The 12,199-nt window shown below is 45.1% G+C and overlaps 1 protein-coding gene and 1 pseudogene across 3 annotated transcripts in view; one reads left to right on the forward strand and one right to left on the reverse strand.

Moving 5' to 3' along the window:
• LOC140734571 (monocarboxylate transporter 2-like) overlaps window positions 1-12,199 on the forward strand; it is a 232,884-nt gene that overhangs the window by 97,329 nt on the left and 123,356 nt on the right. The window lies entirely within an intron of this gene.
• LOC140735023 (Y-box-binding protein 1-like) lies at window positions 169-3,519 on the reverse strand (annotated as a pseudogene).

The following is a 12,199-nucleotide window of genomic DNA, read 5'->3' on the forward strand; positions in this document are numbered from 1 at the left end:
ATTACAGTTTGCTGCCAGAATTCACCTCTGTTTTGATGCTGTTTCCCAACTTCTTTGTAAAAAAACAAGGCACATTGGTTGAGGATTCAAAATATGTACGTGCAAAAGAAACTTTCCCACAAAGGATTAAGTGTATGATCCTCATTGGAGGAAAAATTGGTTCAAGATTTACCTTGTGCGAAAGCTGTTCTGTTTGAATGGAATTGATTTTGTCCCCCTGTTAGGTTTACCTTCTTCCCCAGCAACCTGGTTTTCATTTATTTCACCACCCTCAGTAATTTCTCCCTGAGGCTGGTTGCTATATTGTGGGCGGCGACCATAGCGACGATGAACAAAGTAAGGTGGGTAACACTGTCTTCTGTAAGGAGGGCGATGATGCTGATTTTGATGATCTTGGTTTCCCCCATCTGATGCTGACTCTGCTCCATCTCCTTTCTCTCCACCTTCAATCTTCTGTTGGTAATTACGTGGTGGACCTCAGTGGTGAGGGTTGCAGTGATGATAACAATTTCTGTCCGCGGCATATCGATTCCTTGGACTGGATCTCCTCCAGGACCAGTTACGTTTGCTGTTTCTGCACCCTGTTCACCTTCCACTATGTCGAATTCCACTATACTTTCACCTTCCACTGTTGTGTGCTGGGGCAGCAAGCAGGCTGAGGGTAGCGGACACCAACAGAATCAACAAACTCATTTGTAAGGCCAGTGACGTTGTGGGGGTGGAACTGGACTCTCTGACGGTGGTGTCTGAAAAGAGGATGCTGTCCAAGTTGCATGCCATCTTGGACAATGTCTCCCATCCACTCCATAATGTACTGGTTAGGCACAGGAGTACATTCAGCCAGAGACTCATTCCACCGAGATGCAACACTGAGCGTCATAGAAGTCATTCTTGCCTGTGGCCATCAAACTTTACAGCTCCTCTCTTGAAGTGTCAGACACCCTGAGCCAATAGGCTGGTCCTGGACTTATTTCTACTTGGCATAATTTACTTATTATTATTTAATTATTTCTGGTTTTTATTTTTCTGTATTTCTCCTCTATTCTTGGTTGGTGTGACTGTAACAAAACTCAATTTTCCTCGGGATCAATAAAGTATGTCTGTCTGTCTGAACTCCACAGTTTCACCGTCTCCAACACTGCGGAGGTATTTCCGTGGGTTATTCGTTTTTATAGCAGTCTGATGTACAAACACATCTTCCTTTGTATCGTTCCTGTTGATTAATCCATATCCATTTCGTACGTTGAACCACTTTACTGTTCCAAGAACCTTTGTAGCGATGACTTTCTTCTCCCCGGGAGATTTGGGTTTGTCTGGCTGCTTCTGCTGCTGTTCAGATTGCTGCTCCGTCTCGGCCTCGTTCACAGTGTTGACAGGCTGCGTGAGGTGGTTGCTGCTCCGTCTCGGCCTCACTCACGGTGTTGACAGGCTGTGTGAGGTGGTTGCTGCTCCGTCTCGGCCTCACTCACGGTGTGGACAGGCTGTGTGAGGTGGTTGCTGCTCCGTCTCGGCCTCGTTCACAGTGTGGACAGGCTGCGTGAGGTGGTTGCTGCTCCGTCTCGGCCTCGTTCACAGTGTGGACAGGCTGCATGAGGTGGTTGCTGCTCCGTCTCGGCCTCACTCACGGTGTTGACAGGCTGTGTGAGGTGGTTGCTGCTCCGTCTTGGCCTCACTCACAGTGTTGACAGGCTGTGTGTGGTGGTTGCTGCTCCGTCTCGGCCTCGCTCACGGTGTGGACAGGCTGCATGAGGTGGTTGCTGCTCCATCTCGGCCTCGTTCACAGTGTGGACAGGCTGCGTGAGGTGGTTGCTGCTCCGTCTCGGCCTCGTTCACAGTGTGGACAGGCTGTGTGAGGTGGTTGCTGCTCCGTCTCGGCCTCGTTCACAGTGTTGACAGGCTGTGTGAGGTGTTTGCTGCTCCGTCTCGGCCTCACTCACAGTGTGGACAGGCTGCGTGAGGTGGTTACTGCTCCGTCTCGATCTCGTTCACGGTGTGGACAGGCTGCGTGAGGTGGTTACTGCTCCGTCTCGGCCTCGCTCACGGTGTGGACAGGCTGCGTGAGGTGGTTGCTGCTCCGTCTCGGCCTCGTTCACGGTGTGGACAGGTTGTGTGAGGTGGTTGCTGCTCCGTCTCGGCCTCGTTCACAGTGTGGACAGGCTGTGTGAGATGGTTGCTGCTCCGTCTCGGCCTCGTTCACGGTGTGGACAGGCTGTGTGAGATGGTTGCTGCTCCGTCTTGGCCTCACTCACGGTGTTGACAGGCTGTGTGAGGTGGTTGCTGCTCCGTCTCGGCCTCGCTCACGGTGTGGACAGGTTGTGTGGTGGTTGCGGCTCCGACTCGGCCTCACTCACGGTGTTGACAGGCTGCGTGAGGTGTTTACTGCTCCGTCTCGGCCTCGCTCACGGTGTGGACAGGTTGTGTGGTGGTTGCGGCTCCGACTCGGCCTCGCTCACAGTGTGGACAGGTTGTGTGAGGTGGTTGCGGCTCCGACTCGGCCTCACTCACGGTGTTGATAGGCTGTGTGAGGTGGTTACTGCTCCGCCTCGGCCTCGCTCACGGTGTTGACAGGTTGTGTGAGGTGGTTGCTGCTCCGTCTCGGCCTCGTTCATGGTGTGGACAGGCTGTGTGAGGTGGTTGCTGCTCCGTCTCGGCCTCGTTCACAGTGTGGACAGGCTGTGTGAGGTGGTTGCTGCTCCGTCTCGGCCTCGTTCACAGTGTTGACAGGCTGTGTGAGGTGTTTGCTGCTCCGTCTCGGCCTCACTCACAGTGTGGACAGGCTGCGTGAGGTGGTTGCTGCTCCATCTCAGCCTCACTCACGGTGTTGACAGGCTGTGTGAGGTGGTTGCTGCTCCGTCTCGGCCTCACTCACAGTGTTAACAGGCTGTGTGAGGTGGTTGCTGCTCCGTCTCGATCTCGTTCACGGTGTGGACAGGCTGCGTGAGGTGGTTACTGCTCCGTCTCGGCCTCGCTCACGGTGTGGACAGGCTGCGTGAGGTGGTTGCTGCTCCGTCTCGGCCTCGTTCACGGTGTGGACAGGTTGTGTGAGGTGGTTGCTGCTCCGTCTCGGCCTCGTTCAAGGTGTGGACAGGCTGTGTGAGGTGGTTGTGGCTCCGACTCGGCCTCGCTCACGGTGTGGACAGGCTGCGTGAGGTGGTTGTGGCTCGGGCCTGTCTGAGGTGGGGGCTCCTGTGCTCTCTCCGTTTCTTTCTTCTCTCTAATATAATTCCTTTCCACTTTTTCTGTCTCCAGTTGCAGGAAAAGCTCTGCATTTCGCATTCCTTCCCTGTATTGTTGATCTAGATTCTTCATCCTTTTCTGCTACTCCTGCAATGTGCCTTCCTGTAACTGCTGTAACTGGGTTTTCAGAGATGTCAATTTCTCCTGGTACATCTACTCTTTTACTTCCAGGTAGTCTTCACCATCCTGCTTGTTGGCAAATTCTGTCTCCCTGTTGACGCTGTCTAGCTCCTCCTCGTCATTGTAATAGTTGACAATGGGTGGGAGGAGAGCTGCAGACATCTTCCCCGCTGAGCTGCCCTCCTGTGCTTTGATGGTGTGTCAATCCAACTGGATTTTCCTGACCCATTCATGTCCCAGCAATGGTGGTCCTCCAGTTTTCAGTACATAGAGTTTCGGTTGCTGTGTTTTATCTCCATGGGTCACTGTCACTTTAATTTTGCCTTTGGGACGCACTTTCTGTCCTGTGTAAGTCTTTAGCAGTACTTTAGCTCATTTCAGAGCTATGTGCGAAAACAGTCATTCATAGTCGTATACAGAGATCACTGTTAAAGCTGAGCCTGTGTCCAATAACATTTTCAGTCTCACGCCAGCCACTTGTGGAGTGATCCATAGTACTCTTCGATCATCTGTTTCTTCCACGCTGTGAAGTGGCAGACAAGACAATTCACTTTTGTCTGAGTCATTTTCGTCAGAATTGCTTTTTTCATTTTGTACACATTGTTGTATTTTCCTTTCTGGGGTTTCTTGTTTCTCTGTATTTTGTCCTTTTCCTGCTTTTTACTAGCTTTGCATACTCTGCCAGTGTGGCCCTGTTTACCACAGTTTCAGCATTCCTTATCTTTAAACCAACAACCATCAGGATCATGTGGCTAGATGCGTGTGTCACTCCTTTTATTTCCTTCTGGGGCAGGCAGATCCTCAGCCCCTGGGGTCAGCGCCGGCTGTGGTCTCTTGATCTTCCGATGTGCTGCCGCTCCGACTGTCTCTGACTGTCTCTGATCCCTTTTGGACTGCTGCGGCCTCGCCTGCTTCTTGGCTCGTACCTTTCGCTCTTGTTCTGAGTGCCGTTATCAAATAAACGCGGCGTTCTGATACAATGTAGGTTCATTAACCTCGTCGCCAATTTGTTGTTTATGTGGCTGTTTACACAACAATATCATTAATAAAAATGCTAGAGACTGGAGCTAAGTTAACAGGGCTTTTTAACTTATGGAACCTGAACTGAACACACACATATGAATACACACCCAAAAACACATGCTGAATAACGTGTTACTACAACAGAAAATAGTCCCATATTATACAGTAGGCTGTATGGTTCAGGTGTGAAAAACAAACAAAAATCCAGCCAGTGGCATTTCCGTGGGTGAAAAAGCCTTGTTAATGAGAGAGGTCAGAGGGGAATGGTAAGTCTGGTTCAAGCTGACAGAAAGGTGACGGTAACTCTGATAACCACATGTCACAACAGTGGTGCGCAGAAGAGCATCTCTGAACTCACAACATGTTGACCCTTGAAGTGGACGGGCTACAGCAGCAGAAGACCATGAACATACACTCAGTGGCTACTTTATTAGGTAAAGTACCTCAAAAGAAGAACTGCCAAGTTAGATGAAGTGAGAATTATCTTCTCCAGTGCAGGTAAATCCAGACCACCCCTAGCAAAGAAAGGTCACCAGACTCGAATAGTATCAGTCTGCTTCATTGACTGGACATATTTAGCCACAGTTGCTCACCCTGTCGCATCTTTTCCATCAAAAAATCAGATTAGCTTTATTTCTTACATGTACTTTGCAACAAATTGAAATGGCCTCAAATCAGATCAGTGAGTATTGTGCTGGGCAGCCCAAAGAGACTCCACTCTTCCAGCAGCAACATCACATGATCACAACTCTCTAAACCTTTGGAATGTGGGAGGAAATGTAAGCAACTGGAGCAAACCACACCGTCATGGGGAGCACATGCCCTTTCAGACAGGAGCAATCTTACAGCCGGTACTCTGAAGTGTTATACTAACCACTGCACTACCGTGTCACCCAGATCGATAAAAACAGAAGATTCCTTCAATTCCACAGTCTATTTCTGAAGTCACATCCGTAATTCCTCAATGGCAATAAAGCACGTTCTAGGGATGTCAATTGTAGCTTTCCGATGCTACATCAAACATTATGCTAATAAGCCTAACCTCACATTCTTGAGTGTACAATCTACCAGCAGCCTCTTCACTGAGTACTTCCTGTACCTAATAAAGTGGCCACTCTGTGTATGTTTTCTTCTGCTGAGGTAGCTCATTCACTTCAACATTTCACGTGTTGTACGTTCAGAGATGCTCTTCTGCACACCAATGTTGAAACATGCGGTTATTTGAGTTACTGTCACCTTCCTGTCAGCTTGAACCAGACTGGTCATTCTCCTCTGACCTCCCTCAAGTCAAGTCAACTTTTATTGTCATTTCGACCATAACTGCTGGTACAGTGCATAGTAAAAATGAGACAACGTTTTTCAGGACCATGGTGTTACATGACAGTACAAAAAAACTGGACTGAACTATGTGATAAAAAAAAACAACACAGAGAAAGCTACACTAGACTACAGACCTACACTGGACTGCATAAAGTACACAAAAACAGTGCAGGCATTACAATAAATAATAAACAGGACAGTAGGGCAAGGTGTCAGTCCAGGTTCTGGGTATTGTCTCACTGCTACTTACTGGATTTTTTTTTCTGTTTTTCACATCATCTCTGTAGACTCTAGAGACTGTTGTGCTGAAATTCCCGGGAGATCAGCAGCTTCTGAAATACACAAATCACCCAGTCTGGCACCAATAATGATTCCATGGTCAAAGTCACTTAGATCACATTTCTTCCCCATTCTGATGTTTGGCCTGAAAAAGAGCTGAATCTCTTGACCATCTCTGCATTGAGTTGCTGCCACATAATTGGCTGATTAGGTATTTACATTAACAGGTGTACTGTTGTATCTAATAAAGTAGCCACTGTGTGTATATAAAATAAAGTCATTGTATGCATTTGTTGCTGACTTGTTTTTTTCAAAAAGGAATTGGTTAACATGCTTTGCTTATTATTAGTGTTTGCTCCTTATGAATGCCATTGATTCAGTCAATGCAGGCAAAGCAATTCCACTTGGGAAGAGCAGAGTACTGACTAAACTTTGAGCAGAATCCTTGCCCCTCTCTAATAGAGGGTCTGGCTTCAGCTCCAAGGGGGTGATCTCTATGTCAACTAGTTTATATCTTGTGAGGTTAATTTCACCTGCTAACCTTCAGCTCCTGTTCATTCGAATGTGGCCTGTATCTTAGGCAATTTATGTTTAATAAGATCCTGTTAATATTCTGAATATATTTTACTTTTAAAGATTTACGATATTATTGGATGATGTTTTTATTCGGACATATTGTATTGTAGATTAAGAGCCCCCCAACTCCGAGGTCCCCACATCAAATATTTTTATCTTGGTAAATGATATATTTAATTAATTAGATGGAGCACTATTGTTAAATGATTTATTGTTACATGTGCTGAGGTACAGAGAAAAGCTTTGCTTTGCATACCTTCCATCCACACCATTCCATTCCATCAGTGTGCTGGGGTAGTGTGAGCAAAGCACGAAGAAATGGTTGCATTTAGAAAGGGAAGAATAAAGGGTTGCATTTAGAGAGAAACTGCAGTGTTGGTAGACAATAAGGTGAAAGGTAAGGTGAACTGGGAAGTTTAGAGTCCATCTCATCATCCAAAAGATCCACTCACATCAATAGCTCATTGATACCTATTGAATATTGAAAGGTCTTGATAGAATGAATGTTGAGAGCATGTTTCCTGTAGCGAGGGAGTCTAGGACCAGAGGTCACAGCCTTAGAATATAAGGATATCCCTTGAGAATGAAGATGAGGAGGAATCTCTTTAGCCAGAGGGTGGTGAATCTGTGGAATTCATTGCCACAGACAGCTGTGGAAGCCTAGTTATTGGGTATATTTAAAGCAGTTAGAATGTGAATCAAAGGTTATGGAAAAAGGGCAGGAGAATGGGGTTGACGGATCGAATGGTGGAGTGGTCTCGATGGGCTGAATGGCTTAATTCTGCTCCTGTGTCATATGATCTTATATGTTCAGGAATATGAATGGTAATAATGGTCTTTTTATTTGTTCCTCGGATGTGGACACCATTGATTTATGTCCATCCCCATGGTATTTGAAGGAGGGTTAAAGGTAAGGCACATTGATAGGTGTGCAGTCGCATATAGGCCAGAATGGGTAACTGAATCAGATAATGTTCCCCAGAGGACATGAGCAAACTAGGTCAGCTTTTACAACAAACCAGTTGCTCCATGGTTACTGTGAATGGAATGTTATTTTTTAAATAAATGCTTTGCTTAATAAGTTGAATTTAAATTTACATTAAAATCCTCACAGCTCTATGTTCTTTGAAGTTAATGCTCAACTGTTGAGGAATGAGACTACTGATTAAAGAACGTGCCGTTCACTTTGAGAGTGGAAAAACAAACATTATTAACTTACACTGCTTGGGTTTTCAAGAGTGATAGTGACATGTGATCAAGTGTTTAACAAGAAAGCAGTGGCTTATCGATGGAGTTAGCTCCTTAGCCAACACAATCACACTGAATGGACAAATTACTCTATTGAATATTCCACTGTATGTTGTTTTCTTGCTGTACGATTGGGCAATTTGTTCATTTTGCCTGTACATTCCTTTATTTGCCACAGACCATGAGTCTGCTCCACTTTCTGAAAGAAAAAGTAATCTCTGTGATTGAAATTAAATCTATATTTTTGGAGTTTAGATGAATGAGGGACGATGATCCTATTGAAAAAGTTAAGATTATGAGGGACATAGTTGATTTTAAAAAATTACTTTTTATTTATTTACAACAGGCCCTTCAGCCAATGAGCCCCTGCTGCCCGAACACACCCATGTGACCAATTACCCTAGTAACCTGCATGTCTTTGAACTGGAGCGCCCGGAGGAAACCACTGGGAGGATGTACAGACAGCGGCGGGAATTGAACCCGGGTTGCTGATGTAACACATTGCACTCACCATACGCCATCGTGCTACCCCAATGTTTCTACTGGTAGGAGAATTCCAAATGGGGAGACATAATACAAGACTGGGGGCCAGTTATTTAAATTTGCAATGCATAACTTCTAGCAGAGGGTGCTGAATCCTTGGAATTGTTTAGCACCCCTCCCCCTGTGGAGGCAAGAATATTGGGGGTATTTAAAGGGGAGGTTGATGAAGAAATTAAAGGGAATGTGGCAGAAGGCGAAGCCTGGGACAGATCAGCCACAACCATTTTTAATGATGGGCTAGGCTTGAGGGGCCAAGTGGCCTACTTCCACTCATATTCTTTTACATTTTTATATTCCAAGTTGTGGGTTTGTGTGGCAAGACTTCTAAAGTGCTTTTAATAGGAATTCTCTTGTAAACTTAAGCATTTTCAATTTGTGCAAGAGAGACTGGTGACAAAAGGCCTGGTTCGGTAGCACAGTAGCATACTGGTTAGCGCAATAGTTGCAGCGCCTCAGCGAGTGGTATTGAGTTCTGCCACTGTCTATAGGGAGTTTGTGTATTCTCCCTGTGGACCATGTGAATTTCCTCTGGGAGCTCCAGTTTTCTCCCACATTCCAACAATGTGCTGATTGCACTTAGGGTTAGTAACATGCTAACATTGGACATGCTGCATTGACTTCAGAAACATGGTAAAACTTGTGGGTTGTCCCTAGAACAATCCTCAGACTGAACAATACAGCTAATTAGTCGTACTTCCCTGATCTTCAAATCTTTTCAATCATTCTCTTTCTCAAAGGTCATAGAAAAAAGAATTCTACTAACTTCCCCAAGTCTTACCTGGACTTTGGCAAATTTAGGACTGCTTTTCAGCTTTAAAACCAGAGGGCCTTCATCAATCAGGGCATTTATAATAAAAGTCATGTTGGTGCTGTATAAATTTTGAGTAAGCCATTTCTGGATTAGAAGTGGAGTATAATTCTTTGTGAAGAGCAGGAATTTTAGGTTGTATACTCTATATATTCTCTAATACTAAATTGATCCAATTGAACCATTTGAAAGGGTGAGGAGTTTCTAGTTTCTGGGTGTCAACATTTCTGAGGATATATCCTGGGCCCAATGTATTGATGCAGTTACAAGGACAGTGGTTATATTTCATTAGGAATTTGAGGAGATTTGGTATGTCCCCATGGAAGTATCATGGAGAGCATTCTAACTGGCTACATCGCCGTTTGGTATGGGGGAGGTGAGGTGCTACTGTACAGGATTGAAATAAGCTGCAAAAGTTTGTAAACTTAGTCAGCTCCATCCTGGGCACGAGCTTCCCCAGAATCCAGGACATCTTCAAAGAGCGATGACTCAAAAAGTCAGCATCCATCACTACCCAGGACATACCCTTTTCTGATTGCTACCATCAGAAAGGAGGTACAGAAACCTGAAGGCACACACTCAACGATCCAGGACAGCTTCTTCCCCTCTGCCAACCATTTTCTGCATGGACATTGAACCCATGAACTCTACATCAATACTTTATTTTCTATTTTTGCACTACTATTTAATTTTACTTTTTAAATATATATATGCACACACACTTCTTCCTGTAATTTACAGTTTTTATTACTATGAATTGCAATGTATTGCTGCTGCATAACAACAAATTTCACGACATGTGCTGGTGATATTAAACCTGATTCTGATTCTCATTCTGATACCTGGCATCACCTCCCTCTGGTGCTCCTCTCCTTTTTCTTTCTTCCATGGCCTTCTAACCTCTCCTGTCAGATTCTCCCTTCTCCAGCCTTGTATCTCTTTCACCAATCAACTTCCCAGCTCTTTACTTCACCCCTCCCCCTCTCCCAGTCTCACCTCTCACCTTGTGTTTCTCCCAACTTCTTACTCTTACTTCTCACGTTCTTATCCGGTCCGGATGAAGGGTCTTGGCCCAAAACGTCAACTGTACTCTTTTTCAGAGATGCTGCCTGGCCTGCTGAGTTCCTCCAGCATTTTGCATGTGTTGCTTGGATTTCCAGCATCTGCAGAATTTGTCTTGTTTCTGATTCTGATTTGGATCTGTTTGCAGTTCTGATTACCACATTAAAGGAAGGATGTGGAAGCTTTCAAGAGGGCACTGAAGAGTTTCACCAAGATCTTGTTTGCATTAGAGAGTGTTGGCTATAAGGATAGGTTATACAAACGTGGATTATTTTCTCTGGAGTGGTGGAGCCTGATACAAGTACATTAAATTATGTGAGGAATTCAGAGGGTAGAGGTCGAAATGTTAAACCTAGAGGACATTGCTTTAAGGCAAGAGATGGAAATTTTAAAGGCTATTTGTAAGGGCTTTTTAGGCAGAGTGGCAGTCGTCTGAAACAGGTTGCCAGGGAAGTTGGTGGATGCAGACACAATGGTAATATTTAAGAGGCATTTGGAGAGACACATGATCAGGCAAGGAATGGAAGGAAATAGAAAATGTGCAGACTAATGGAATTACTTTAAGAGGCAATTTCCATGGGCCAATAAAGCAACAAATCCACGTATAACTGGGATGCGGTTAATAAAGTAGAGGCCCTCAGTCGGTCAGGGTCAACCATGGGTGTTGTGACCCAGTTGTCTACATAATACACAAACCAGTGTGCAAGCCAGGGCAGTACAATATGGAGAGCAAGCTGTTGCTCATGTAGCAGGCCCCCCTCTCCATGGAGCTGATGAATCCAAAGGAATGGCAGAGACGAATACAGTTTGGTACCAGCAGGAGTTGTCAGTCAGCGTTAAACTCAATGTAGGACTGCCTTAGGGTCTCCAGCTCCAGATATTTCCTCAGCTTTACTCCCAAAGCCTTCTCCATGATTGGGTATGGCCAAAAGGCAGTGGAGGTTTAAGATCAGAGATTTCCTTCTTTTAGATGATCTACCAACCATGGCTGATGAACCCCAACTGCCCAAAATGACTGGCTTTCAGGCACCAGTAACCTACCTTTGCCCCTTCTCCTGTCAGAAATGGTTCAGGTGGGCTTCGTATCTAAACCTCATGTGAAGGCCAGAAGCTGAACTTGGTTTTCAGAGGCTATTTGAGACGCACATTATTGGGAGCATTTAATGGGTAGTGGGAGTTTATCCCCACTACCACCACTGGCAATGACAACTTTAAGAAACCTAGGAATCTAGGAATTCCAGGGAAACCTGTAAGTTAACAAGGAAAACATGGAAAATGCTTTCAGTGAACACCTGAGAGTGTGAACACCTGTTCACAGTGGGAAAGATAATCACAGTTTAAAAAAAATTCAGAGCATCTGGATAAGACACATCTAGGAGATATCGCACACTGACCAATGGGATTAAATGAAACCGCCAGGAGATATCTCACCACGACCAATGAAATGACATGAAACCTGTAGGAGATATCTCATCATGACCAATGAAATGAAACCTCCAGGAGATATCAGATCTTCACCAATGAAATGCAATGAAACAAAACCTCCAGGAGATATCAGATCTTGGCCGATGAAATGAAATGAAACAAAACATCTGGGAGATATCAGATCTTGACCAATGAAAAGAAATGAAACAAGACCTGCAGGATATATCTCACCGTGACCAATGAAATGAAACAGAACTGTTGATTAAAGGACATAAATTCAGAATGTTGTAGTTAATGCTGCTCCTGCATTGCACATTTTCTGTGACATGCAAACAATCCCAATCCTTTGCACTGTCTGTATCAAGTTTGCACATTGTTCTTGAGATTATGCTAATTTCTTATGGGAGCTTCATCTCCCTCCCACATCCAAAGGATGTGCTGATAGGTCACGGATACATGATCCCTAATGGCAGGAGATTCAGCAGGCTGTTGAGAAAGGATAAATTACAAAGAAATAAATGAAGGGATGGATGGGATTTCTTTCAGGTAGCTTCTTCT

This window comes from Hemitrygon akajei, chromosome 10 (assembly GCF_048418815.1).
Source record: "Hemitrygon akajei chromosome 10, sHemAka1.3, whole genome shotgun sequence".
Lineage (NCBI taxonomy): Eukaryota > Metazoa > Chordata > Chondrichthyes > Myliobatiformes > Dasyatidae > Hemitrygon > Hemitrygon akajei.